The sequence below is a fragment of the Hordeum vulgare genome, chromosome 1H, assembly GCF_904849725.1.
Source record: "Hordeum vulgare subsp. vulgare chromosome 1H, MorexV3_pseudomolecules_assembly, whole genome shotgun sequence".
NCBI lineage: Eukaryota > Viridiplantae > Streptophyta > Magnoliopsida > Poales > Poaceae > Hordeum > Hordeum vulgare.
In genome coordinates this window covers 393,646,504-393,658,601 of record NC_058518.1, presented here as the reverse complement: position 1 = coordinate 393,658,601, position 12,098 = coordinate 393,646,504, and the positions used below count along the sequence as shown (strand labels likewise).

Sequence of the window (12,098 nt, the reverse complement as noted above, 5' to 3'; positions counted from 1 at the left end):
AGGTAATCCGGGAAGCAAAGAAGAACACGAGGTCGAGAACCTACCTTGTCGAGCGGGCGGGGGGAAGCGCCGGCAATGTCTCCTGGGAGGAAGGCACGGAACGGGCGGAGACACGCAGAGGCAGGCCCGAGTGCGAGTGCCGGAAAGAGGGTGGCAACGCCTGGGGCAGGGCCGGGGTGTTGGGTATTTCAGCTGCGCGAATAAGGTAGACTTAGGTTCACTTAAGTTCAGTTAAGTTCAGTAGTTTCAGCAGCCTCTCCTTCAGAGAGTTGCAGTCGTCCCTTTTTCTTCGTCGAAGCTTTTTTTCCTTGTTTTAGTTAGTGCACGAGGGCACGATCGTTGTGCGCTCCGTGCGAATAGGCAAGCAGCACGACTCAGCCCGTGGGATGGCGCGGGCACGACAAGGTTGTTGCGCGCTATGCGGCACTACGTGTGCATCACTGAATAAAAGGAGAAACAAACTGAAAAGCAGTAGTTTTACACTACACAAATCCTTTGTCTCTGAGAATTGTTTCTAAACTACGTCACAGAGAGAGAGATCGAGAGCGCGGACCTCGACAGGTTCAGAGGCGCTCCGGCGATCGCCCCTGGGCAACACTTGGCACCAGAGCCTAGTTTGAAGATCATGTCGTCCGGTGCCACTGGCTCGAATGCCCGGCAGGGCTCGGAGACCCCTCCACGGACGAGGGCGTTGTCTCCAGCCCGGGGCAGGAGCAGGAATCGGCGTGGCGGAGGCGAGGTGGTGGTTCACCAGCAAGTGATCCGGGAGACAAGCTCGGCGGGCCATTACCCAACGCTGACGCACACAAACTACGCAGAGTGGGCTCTGCTCATGAAGGTAAACCTGTAGGCTGAAGGTTGGTGGAGCGCGGTCGAGACCGGGGACGCATCATTCCGTGACGAGGGCAGGGCCATGGTTGCGATCCTACGGGCTCTTCCCCGGACATGGTGAGTCCCTTCGGAGCCAAGGAGACCGCCAAGGAAGCATGGGAGGCGATCGCGACACAGAGGATGGGCGCTTCCCGTGTGCGCGAGGCGAACGCGCAGCGGCTCCAACGCGAGTTCGAGGGAATCACGTTCCGCTCCGGGGAGACGATCGACGACTTCTCGATGCGCATCCCCACCCTCGCGGCAAACCTGCGCTCCCTCGGCGACAACGTCCTCGAGTCCAGCGTCGTCGCCAAGTTCCTGCGCGTCGTTCCTCAGGAATATGCGCAGGTCGCCATCGCCATCGAGACCCTCCTCGACGTTAGTACCTTGTCACTGGACGAGGTCACGGGTCGACTGCGGGTCGTGCAGGGCCGGATCAACGACAACGCCACCGAGCAACACTCCGGCGGCCGCTTACTCCTCTCAGAGGAGGAGTGGGATGAGCGAAAGCGCCTGGCCCAAGGTGACGGAGTGTCATCCTCTAGTGGGCGAGGGAACCACCGACGGGGGCACGGTGGCAGTGGGCGCCGCGGCGGAGGCCGGAGCGGCCCACAAGGCGGACGCGGCGCTCGCAACGTCGATAAAAGCGGCGGCAACAAGGACACCTGCCGCTACTGCGGCTACAAAGGGCACTCGGCCCGTGACTGCAGGAAGAAGAAGCGGGAGGAAGCTCACCTTGCGTAGGCAGATGAGGACGCGGACCCGGCGTTCCTCCTAATGGAAATTGTGGAGGCCGACGCGACGGAGCATTCTGTGGACGCGCGTGGGGCACTGGCCACGGGGGAGGCAAGCCTCTCACTCCCTGTCTTCCTCAACGAGCAACAAGCGGAGATCGTCCCCAGCGCCATCGACGCACCACGGGAGACCACCTGGTTCCTGTACACGGAAGCCTCGAACCACATGACGGGGGACCGTGACGCCTTCGCCCAACTCGACGAGAGCGTCACCGGTACCGTGCGTTTCGGCGACGGCTCGGTGGTGAAGATACATGGGCGGGGCACGATCGCATTCCAAGTGGACGGAGGCGTGCAGCGCGCCATCACCGACGTCTACTTCATCCCAAAGTTGAAGAGCAGCGTGGTGAGCCTGGGCCAGCTGGACGAGCTCGGTTGCGACATACGACTCTCCGGTGGCAGCATGGTCATCTTCGACCCCCGTCAGAAGCTGCTCGTCAAGGTAAACCGCACATCGAATCGCCTATACAAGCTTGCTATGACCCCCCTACCCCGCGCATGTCTGTGACTGCGCCACGAGGGTGAGGCATGGAGGTGGCATGGACGCCTTTGTTATCTGCACTTCGAGGCGATACGGCAGATGGCGCGGGGCGGACTCGTACGCGGGCTGCCACTCCTCGAGCACACAGGCGAGCTCTGTGTGGCATGCCTCACCGGCAAGCAGCGACGCGCCCCGTTCCCACAGAAGGCTAAGTTCCGGGCGGAGGAACCGCTGGAATTGATTCACGGCGACCTATGCGGCCCCATTACGCCGGCGACATCGAGCGGCCGATGACACTTCCTCCTGTTGGTCGACGACTGCAGTCGCTACATGTGGCTGGTCCTCCAAAACTCGAAGGACGAAGCTACGACCGCCCTGAAGCTCTTCCAAGCAGGCGTTGAGATCGAGGCGGGCCGCAAGCTGCAAAAGCTCCGTACTGACCGCGGGGGGGAGTTCACGTCGAACACCCTCGCCGCGCACTTTGCTGATCACGGCGTCCAGCGTCACCTCACGGCTCCATACACACCACAAAAGAATGGTGTTGTGGAATGCTGAAACCAGACCGTGGTGGCAATGGCGAGGAGCATGATGAAGGCCAAGAACATGTCCTCATTTGTGGGGGGAGGCGGTGACCACGGCAGTGTTCGTGCTCAACCGCAGCTTCACCCGCAGCGTCGAAGGCAAGACCCCTTTCGAGGTTTGGTTTGGTAGGAAACCAGATGTTCATTTCCTTCGAGTATTTGGATGCATCACCCATGTCAAAACAGCAAGGCCCCATTTGAAGAAACTAGAGGACCGGAGTACCCCCATGGTTTTCATTGGCATGAGCAGGGGAGCAAGGCATACCGGGTCTATGATCCGGCGGCGAAGCGTGTCCACGTGAGCCGTGATGTCGTCTTCGATGAAGAGGCGAGCTGGGACTGGGACAAGGAATGTGCTGATGCACAAGCAGGCCCGTTCCTGGTTCAGTATCCAGTCCCCAAGGCGCTCGAGGAAGCAAACGTCCCAACAGCAACGCCGCCGGCCGGAGGAGCGAGCGTCAGTGGCGCACCACGCCAGGAGACGCCGTCCCTAGACTCCACCAACCGGACCACGACGGGCACAACAGGCGGGAGTCCCAGAACCCCCTCGCCTGCGGACATGGCGGGGAACGCCAGTGGGACTCCTCCAGGGCACGGCGCCAACCCGGTGTTCGTGTCACCACCGACGCAACGCTCTGGCGATCTCGACCACAACGATGATCTCGATGCCCCACATCGATATCGCATGATGAACGAGCTCCTCGGAACACGCGAGTGAGCGCCACTGCAACTAGAAGAAGATCACGGGGAAGAGGTACTACACCTCCTGGCCAGCGAGGAGCCCAGCAACTTCGCCGAGGCGGCACCACATGAGAAGTGGCGGCACGCCATGCTGGATGAGCTCCGGGCGATCAGCGAGAATGACACCTGGAAGCTGGTGGATCTTCCCCCCGGTGAGAAACCCATTGGTCTGAAATGGGTGTTTAAATTGAAGAAGGATACCGCCGGCGCCATCGTCAAGCACAAGGCCAGACTGCTGGCAAAGGGGTACGTCCAGCGCGGCGGCGTGGACTTTGAGGAGGACTACGCACCGGTGGCACGACTGGAGTCAGTACGGTTGCTCCTGGCCATTGCTGCACATCGCGGGTGGGAAGTTCACCACATGGACGTGAAATCGGCGTTCCTGAACGGAACCCTGGAAGAAGTGGTGTATGTGTCACCGCCACCCAGCTTCTCACGGCGGGGGGAGGAAGACAAGGTGTACAAGCTGGACAAGGCCCTCTACGGTCTTCGGCAAGCTCCTCACGCATGGAACTCCAAGCTGGACACTACTCTTGTCTCGCTAGGGTTCACGCGAAGCAAGACAGAGCACGCCGTGTACACCCGTGGCGTTGAAGCATCCCAGCTGCTCATCGGCGTCTATGTCGATGATCTCGTGATCACGGGAAGGAACGTACAAGAACTGCACCGCTTCAAGCTGGAGATGAGGAGACTCTTCGAGATGACTGATCTGGGGATGCTGAGGTATTACCTCGGCCTCGAGGTGCACCAGAGCTCGCTTGGCATCACCATGAGTCAAGCTGCCTACGCCGAGAAGCTGCTGGAGAAGGCCGACATGAAGGGCTGCAACTCAACGCCTTTACCCCTCGAGCCTAACTGCAAGCTGAGCAAGATGAGCTCAGCCCCTCTGGCCGAGCTACGCTCTACAGGAGCATCATTGGGAGCCTCCGCTATCTGATCCACACACGGCCTGACATAACATATGCAGTGGGGCTCATGAGCCGGTTCATGGAGGCACCAACGTCGGAGCATTTCGCCGCTGTCAAGCACATCCTCCGCTACATCTCCGGGACGCTCACCCTCGGCTGTACCTATCATCGGGGTGATAGCCTGGAACTGGTGGGTTTCAGCGACTCCGACATGGCTGGCGATTTGGACGACAGGAAGAGCACCTCTAGAGTCATCTTCTTCCTCGGTGGGAGTCCAATCAGCTGGCAATCACATAAGCAACGGGTGGTGGCACTCTCCTCGTGCGAGGCGGAGTACATCGCCGGATCAACCGCGACCTGCTAGGGCATTTGGTTGGCACGCATGCTTGGAGAGCTACTCGGGAAGGGTACTGACGCATTCACAATCTACATCGACAACAAATCCGCCATCTCGCTTGGGAAGAATCCCGTTCTGCACGACAGGAGCAAGCATATCGATCTTAGGTACCATTTCATACGCGATCACATTGAGAAGGGCACCTTGGTGGTTGATTTCATCCGCTCCAACGAGCAGAAGGCCGACATCTTGACCAAAGCACCGGGACGAACTCGTTTCCAGGAAATGTGCAAGAAGATCGGCATCCTTGAAATCAGGGGGCGCACCTGAATTAGGGGGAGATTGTTGGGTATTTCAGCTGGGCGAATAAGGTAGACTTAGGTTCAGTTAAGTTCAGTTAGTTCAGTTAGTTCAGTAGTTTCAGCAGCCTCTCCTTCAGAGAGTTGCAGTCGTCCCTTTTCCTTCGCCGAAGCTTTTTTTTTCTCGTTTCAGTTAGTGCACGAGGGCACGATCGTTGTGTGCTCCGTGCGAATAGGCAAGCAGCACGACTCCCCTGTTTGGAACCACCCAGATTATATAATCTGGTTTTTATAATATATTGTATTTCCAAACAGGACAGTTTATATTGTAGATTTTATAAACTAGATGACCAGATTATTATAATCTCATAATCTCCTCTACCCCAGCTAAAATGAGATTATGGATTACAAATGACGTGTTATCCTTGTAAACTTCAAAAGAATTACGCAGTGTCACCGCCACTTTCCTATTTTTCCTTGTAAACTGAGGGCAAACATGTCATTGTACAATTTAAAAGCTGGTTTACAGTTTATATAATCTGGCCTCCAAACATGCCCACCTAGATTATTTTTATAAACCAGATTATATAATCTATGTTCATAATCCAGATTATTATAATCTATGATGGTTCCAAACAGGGCCTCAGCCCGTGGGTTGGCGCGGGCACGACGGGGTTGTTGGGCGCTATGCGGCACTACGTATGCATCACTGAATAAAAGGAGAAACAAACCGAAAAGTAGTAGTTTTACACTGCACAAATCCTTTGTCTCTGAGAATTGTTTCTAAACTTCGTCAGAGGAGAGAGAACGAGAGCACGGACCTCGACAGGTTCAGAGGCGCTCCGGCGATCGCCCCTGGGCAACACGGGGCGGGGCTGATAGATAAAGGCGAGGCAAAGCAGAGCGGTGGTGTGGAGGTGTGCTAGGCACAGGCAGGCCCGGGAGCACGCCGCGGTGGTGGTGTGGCGAGCGAGGCGGTGTAAGGTGTATGTAGGATGGGCCTGGGCGGGGCAGTAGAGTTGAGTAGAGAGTAGAGGGCAATTATACATCCGGTGTGCCCCTTTTCTTCCCTCCCCTCCCCTCCCTTGCCAACAATGACAATGGGAATGGGATAAACATGCCCACCTTTCGACCGCCGGAAGTCCCCCCTCGCCCATGATTCCCCATTCGCGCAGGCGCTCCTCCGTGTTGGAAAGAAAAAAAACTCCGTGCCCCAAGCCCCGACCCCAACTCTCTCTCTCTGCCCACTGCCCACTGCCCACTGTGGCTGGGGCGGGCTCGTCAGCTGGGCTGAGGGAGGCGTGGTGGTACGCGCCTGCCTACAGGTACGTACGTACGCACGCACGTAGCGTACGTCGTACAACCGGGCGCGTGGCTGCGGCGTGCGAGGCGTGGAGCAGTGGCACGATTACGCACGCGGCGTGGATGGCAACGTGCGCGCCAACGCCCAGGCCCGCCCAACTCTCTACTCAACTCTACTGCCCCGCCCAGGCCCATCCTACGTACACCGTACACCGCCTTGCTCGCCACACCACCACCGCGGCGTGCTCCCGGGCCTGCCTGTGCCTAGCACACCTCCACACTACCGCTCTGCTTTGCCTCGCCTTTATCTATCAGCCCCACCCCGGCCCTGCCCCGGGCGTCGCCACCCTCTTTCCGGCACTCGCACTCGGGCCTGCCTCTGCGTGTCTCCGCCCGTTCCGTGCCTTCCTCCCCGGAGACATTGCCGGCGCTCCCTCCCCGCCCGCCCGCCCGCTCGACAAGGTAGGTTATCGACCTCTTGTTCTTCTTTGCTTCCCGGATTACCTCCACCCATGGTCACCGCTCGTGGTAGCAGTAGCTTCAAATTCCCGGATTACATCCAGATGTGCGTCACTCTCGCCGCCGGCGAGCACACAAACCACGCAATCCAGCACTGCCGCCCCAGATCTAGCATCGCCCGTGCGATGATCATGAGGCTCGAATCTTCCAGCTCACGCGGCGGCCATTCCGGCGAAGGAAACAACTTCGACAAGGATCGGAATGGGGCGAAGCGGCCGGAGCCCGACTCTGACCCGGAAGGGGCGGCACGGGTTGCTTCCGACGCTGTTCAGAAGCGCGGCGCGCACAAGTACACGAACTGGGGGCTCGCTCCGCCTCGTGCGTTCGATCAACGCGAGGTGGAGGAGTACGACCGCCAGATAGCAGCAGCGGCACGAGGCGGTGGTGTGAGGTGACCGCTTGGTAGCTCTTCTGGCGTGGGTGGCGCTGGGAGCTCCGCCATTGCACGCGCACCGCTGTCACATCTGAAGAGGGAGTGGGAGGGGCAAGGCTTGGCACCACGCCCGGTCGCCTCGGCTTTCTGTCGGGAGACTACGTCGACGACGGCGACCTCGACGGCGTCATCGCCGAGATTATGGAGCGCACCAAGGACAAGCTGCAGCAGCTCGTCGTGCGCCGGCAGATGGAAGAGGATCTCGACGAGTTCCGCTTCCACCAAGCCATCGGGAAATCCCGCGGCGATAGGGCGTGGGGCGCCTCCGACTCCGACTGAGTGGCGTCGCCGCCTCGTGGGCCCCACACCCGTGGGGCTCAGGTGAGCCCAATTTTGAAGATCTAACTAGGGATAGGAGTTGCGGGATACCCGCGTAGAGTTATGTAATCGAAGTACTCTGTGTGGCTTTTGCTCCAACGAGCCCACCATTAGAACTATGGGTACTACTGTGTGTGTAATAGAACCAAATTATCTGCTATGTTTGCTAAAATCTATCTATGTTGTTTGAATTCGGACGATTTCGGTTGAATGATTGTAAATATGCTTGTCTGAATCGGAGCTCGCCGGCGTTGCCGAGCTTCGTCGCCGGAGAAGAAGAAGAGGGAGGATGCGCGCGCAAGGGAAATCTTTTTAACCGTAGTCGCCTTCATCTGGGTCCCACGCCGACGCGAATAAGTTATGGGTCCCGCCCGGCTCCATCTAATCCTAACAGAGATTGTGCTTAAGGGTCATGTCGTGCCTAAGCTATTTGTGCACACAGAGAGATGTCGTAGGAGAGTTGTTCTTGCGAATGATGTCGCTTTGCAGCAAATTCGCAGGAAAAACGACCCAAAAAGAAGAGCCAATATAGTCATTGTGCAACATATGGTTTCAAAGTAATTCTGGTTGCATCTGTCTCTAATAGTTGGAATACTTATCAATTGCGTATGTAATCTGGAAGCCAATAAATGCAATAATCATTTTATGAAATACGTACTAATTAATTTTGTGGGAGACAGTAAATGCCATAATCTTGTTATGGAATGCTAAATAAATTTGTACTATAAATTTTGGTGACCAATTAATGGCATAATATTGTCATGGAAAACTAATAAATTTCGTATGGTAATTTTTAGTAGCCAATATCTGACATAATCATGTTATGGGATGCTAGTAATTAATTTTGTATGGTATATTTTGGAGCAAATAAATACATACCCACAGGATATTCCATGTTGCGCGTATTATTGGACGATCTTGATTAATTACCGGGAACAATACCAAGGAAGCACTAATGCAGGAAGTAATTAAACGACAAATATTGGTATGACTCAAAGGCGCCTCTATATAAACATCAGCAGAATGATTCAGCTAAGCACCACAACCACGACCAAAAAAATATAGAATAGAAGTAAGAATCAAGGAAATATTAAACAAGTTTGTTATGGCTCCAATCAACTCAAGGTTTTCGTGCTTGATGATGGCTCTTTTGCTGATGTCAACCACTTGTTTATCGAGTCAAGTATTAGAGAAAGAGAGGAGCATAGGTATTTTTCCTTTCTACTAGTAGAGCTTATTTATAGAGAAATTTGTGGTTTCTGGGAACTACCAGTAAAATCTTGTCCTTTTGCACGATTCTCCTGTTTCAATGATAAGCGTGGTAATAATATTTTTATCAATTTATATCCAAGTCAATTTGAATATTTGATGGTCACTTGTGAATCACAGAGAAACCAGAACCTATTTCATGGCCCGGATATTTTTCTCGTTCTCCATGCTTTCGTTCAATGGGCCATTTGGCTGCTTTTAGTTGTCTTCAAAGTTGATATGCAAACATAAACTGCTTGCTCAAGCTATACAATTTAAATTTTAACAATGGCATGGAAGATAACAGTTGTTTTTGCCCATGTTTTTTAGATTTGCACCCATTTCCTACCGTAGTACACATCTTAAATAAATGGTTTTGATAGTAGTATTGAACTATGAGTACTAGCCATGTTGGTTGTGGACTCCATCCTGGTACTGATTCCATCATAATTTTAACGGTGGCGAACTGTGAATTAGCATACTACTATTGTTTTTTTAGGATACATACCACCAGTTGTTGTGACTACTTTTGTATAAGCACACCGTTTCTATCCTGATATTTTCACAAGACAGTGTTCTACTTCCTTCGTCCCAAAATAACTGACTCAAAAATGACTCTATTTTGTTTTAAACTAAGTACAAAACCAAGTTATTTTAAAGTCACTTATTTTATGACGGAGGGAGTAATATATAGTATCCGATTTTAATTACAAACTGCTCTTTGTTCTGATGCACTTGTTTTTTTACTGTCATAGGTATGAAAGCCAACGCGTGCGCGGGCCGTGAACCTTACCAGTACAATTGTACGCCTGGTGGCTGTGTTACTGCCTGCAAAAAACTGGGCTGCGGAACTGGGGTTTGCCATTCAGATGGTAGTTGCTATTGCAGCTAGATGAGGCTGCTCGATCAGTCCTAGTTGTTGCTCTAATTTGTAGCAAGAAAAAGACCGAGAATAATAAGTAATGTTGAGTTTTCTTCGATTCCTGAAAAAAGTTAAATAGAGATTGTTTATTTTCCTGTGCTCTTCCTTATCATTGTTTTTTTAATGAAAATGGTTGTTTTGTAGCTTCTCGTTTAAAAAGTCTATGCCACTTGTGTTCAAATACTTTGATATTCTGGAAAAGCATATTTGGTAAACCAGAAACTCCACATGACGCAGTGCCAAATCAGTTAGAAGATTTCCATAGCTAACCAGAAGTTGATTTAAGAACATAAGAATGGACCAAAGCCAAAGGACACACAGTTTCTGCTCCCGGTGAACAGTATAAAAAATCAAAAAAATCCGGCATTGACAAAAGTTCAACATTCCTACAAGGCGTGGCAAAAAAGAAATTACTCTAAAAAGCGCAATGTCATTTCATGCTGAATTCTCGCACACACTTAAAACTTTGGTCTAAAAAATTCAGATTTCCTGTGTCTCACTATCGTGGGCCATCAAAAAACCTGTTAGCGCACACGCAATTCCCTGCCTGAAGTCGGCTGCTCACATTCATGTTGTTTTAAAACGACCGCTCTACATTGACGCTAGCTTGAAACGGACGTGACCTCTCATTGGTGTCGGCATTGAAGGTGCTTACCGAGCGAGGGCGCTGCATGCTCTCTGTCCGTGATGTCCACGCATGTTCAATGCCAGAGTGATATTTACTCGAAGGGACGGGATGGATATATATCACGCTCGTTCAATGTCGGCATCTCTTGCTGCCACTGTTAAACATGTTCATCGACTGAGAAACCAAATTCGTTGCACGTGCATTGACGCACCCAGACGCTTGGCCTCACCGACATCCACTATTTAAAGGCGGCCACACTCGACGAAAAGCACACATGCTCCAATCTTCCTCATGTGCACCACGTTTGCATGACAACGAGCAGGAACACTCTGTGGGAGAGTGTGTCGATCGAGATGCACACAGTTGTGAGAGCCGTCGTGCCAGGTGGATCGAGGCCGTCATGCCGGCCAGTCCCCCCCTCCCGAGATCTTCGATGATGACCCCATGATGGAGACACGCTGAGACGATGACTTAGCATCGAAGGCTACGCACGTGCAGTCGGCTTGACCATGGAGTAGGCATAGTCGCACTTCAACGCTGCCATGGAAGAGGAGCAACTTGTGTCGGCGCGTATGTTGGCGTTTGACACGCGCTTGAACAACACCGGCTGGAGGAGGGCCAAATCTACGGCGAGCGCGAGAGCGAGGAGGCTGTGGTAGCCATGGCCACGCAAAAACCAACTATGTCGCTGGGCAGTGGCCGCTCTCCGAGGCCGTATGCACTCAAGCCGCTTCTCACAACGTACAGGCAGCACATGCGGAGGTAAAGGAGACCACATACAAGAACGCCAAGAGTTGCACGTCCTAAGCTCTGCCAAACTCTGTTTGGCCGCGCTTGTGAGACGACGACAATGTCGAACCCTGCATTTCCATCATCGATGTCACATCCACTGGCGACGGACATGTCAAAAACTCTGTTGAGGATGAGTAGGGCATGGGAAACGGCATGGCCATGCATGTGTTATGTGGGCCGATCCGTTTCCCATATTCCACTCTTTGTCGTCGGCGACCACACCTTCACTTCGTGAGTCTTATCGCCATCGCTCACGGAGGTGACAGATGAAGGATGCGGTCGCCGAAAGGACTTAGACGACGAACGCCGCCATAGTGTAGAGCACTGGAGATGCCTAAATCCCAATCTAACCGTGCCGCCCATGCCATTTTAACGTGCATGCCATCTATAACATATCTTTTAGAAACAAGCCATATGTAAATGGTGCCAAATAGAGCGTTACTTTTCTTCTCTAGCTAATAATAAAGCAGAAAGTCCTTGTGGGGGGTCCGTTGTTGCACATATTGTAGAAAAGTCCCCGCACTTCCATGAAATCAACCCACGGTCCTGATTTTACTAGATATTTGAGAAAACATTTTAATTTATAAAAAAACACAATTTGGACGAGGCAGCGGTTTGTCTGGTGCCAGACAAGGCTGGAAGGTGGAGATGTTCAGAGGTGAGGCCAGAGGCGATGGACAAAGGAGGCCGATGTAGAGTGACGATTGTGTGGTCGTGAAGTAGAGGACGGGCTGGAGGCAGCGCTTGACAGATGAGGATCAGCTGTAGAGCAGCGGCAACAACACCATCGGTGAGCGGAGCACGACAAAGAGGAGGAGGCAAGGCGCGACCATGGCGGCATGAGCAGCCATAAAGAAAGAGAGATGTTGTAACAGCCCGGGACCTACGCTCTAGATGATTCCCGCGTTGTGTGAATTGTTTGTTA

General features: G+C 53.3%; 1 long non-coding RNA gene and 1 pseudogene across 1 annotated transcript; both read left to right on the top strand.

Moving 5' to 3' along the window:
* Nucleotides 1-4,370: 4,370 nt before the first annotated feature.
* On the top strand, nt 4,371-5,042 carry LOC123399549 (annotated as a pseudogene).
* Nucleotides 5,043-8,421: 3,379 nt separating this feature from the next.
* On the top strand, nt 8,422-9,848 carry LOC123411947. Its single transcript, XR_006613368.1, has 2 exons — nt 8,422-8,791; nt 9,587-9,848. It is a non-coding gene; the product is annotated as an uncharacterized LOC123411947 (long non-coding RNA).
* Nucleotides 9,849-12,098: the final 2,250 nt, after the last annotated feature.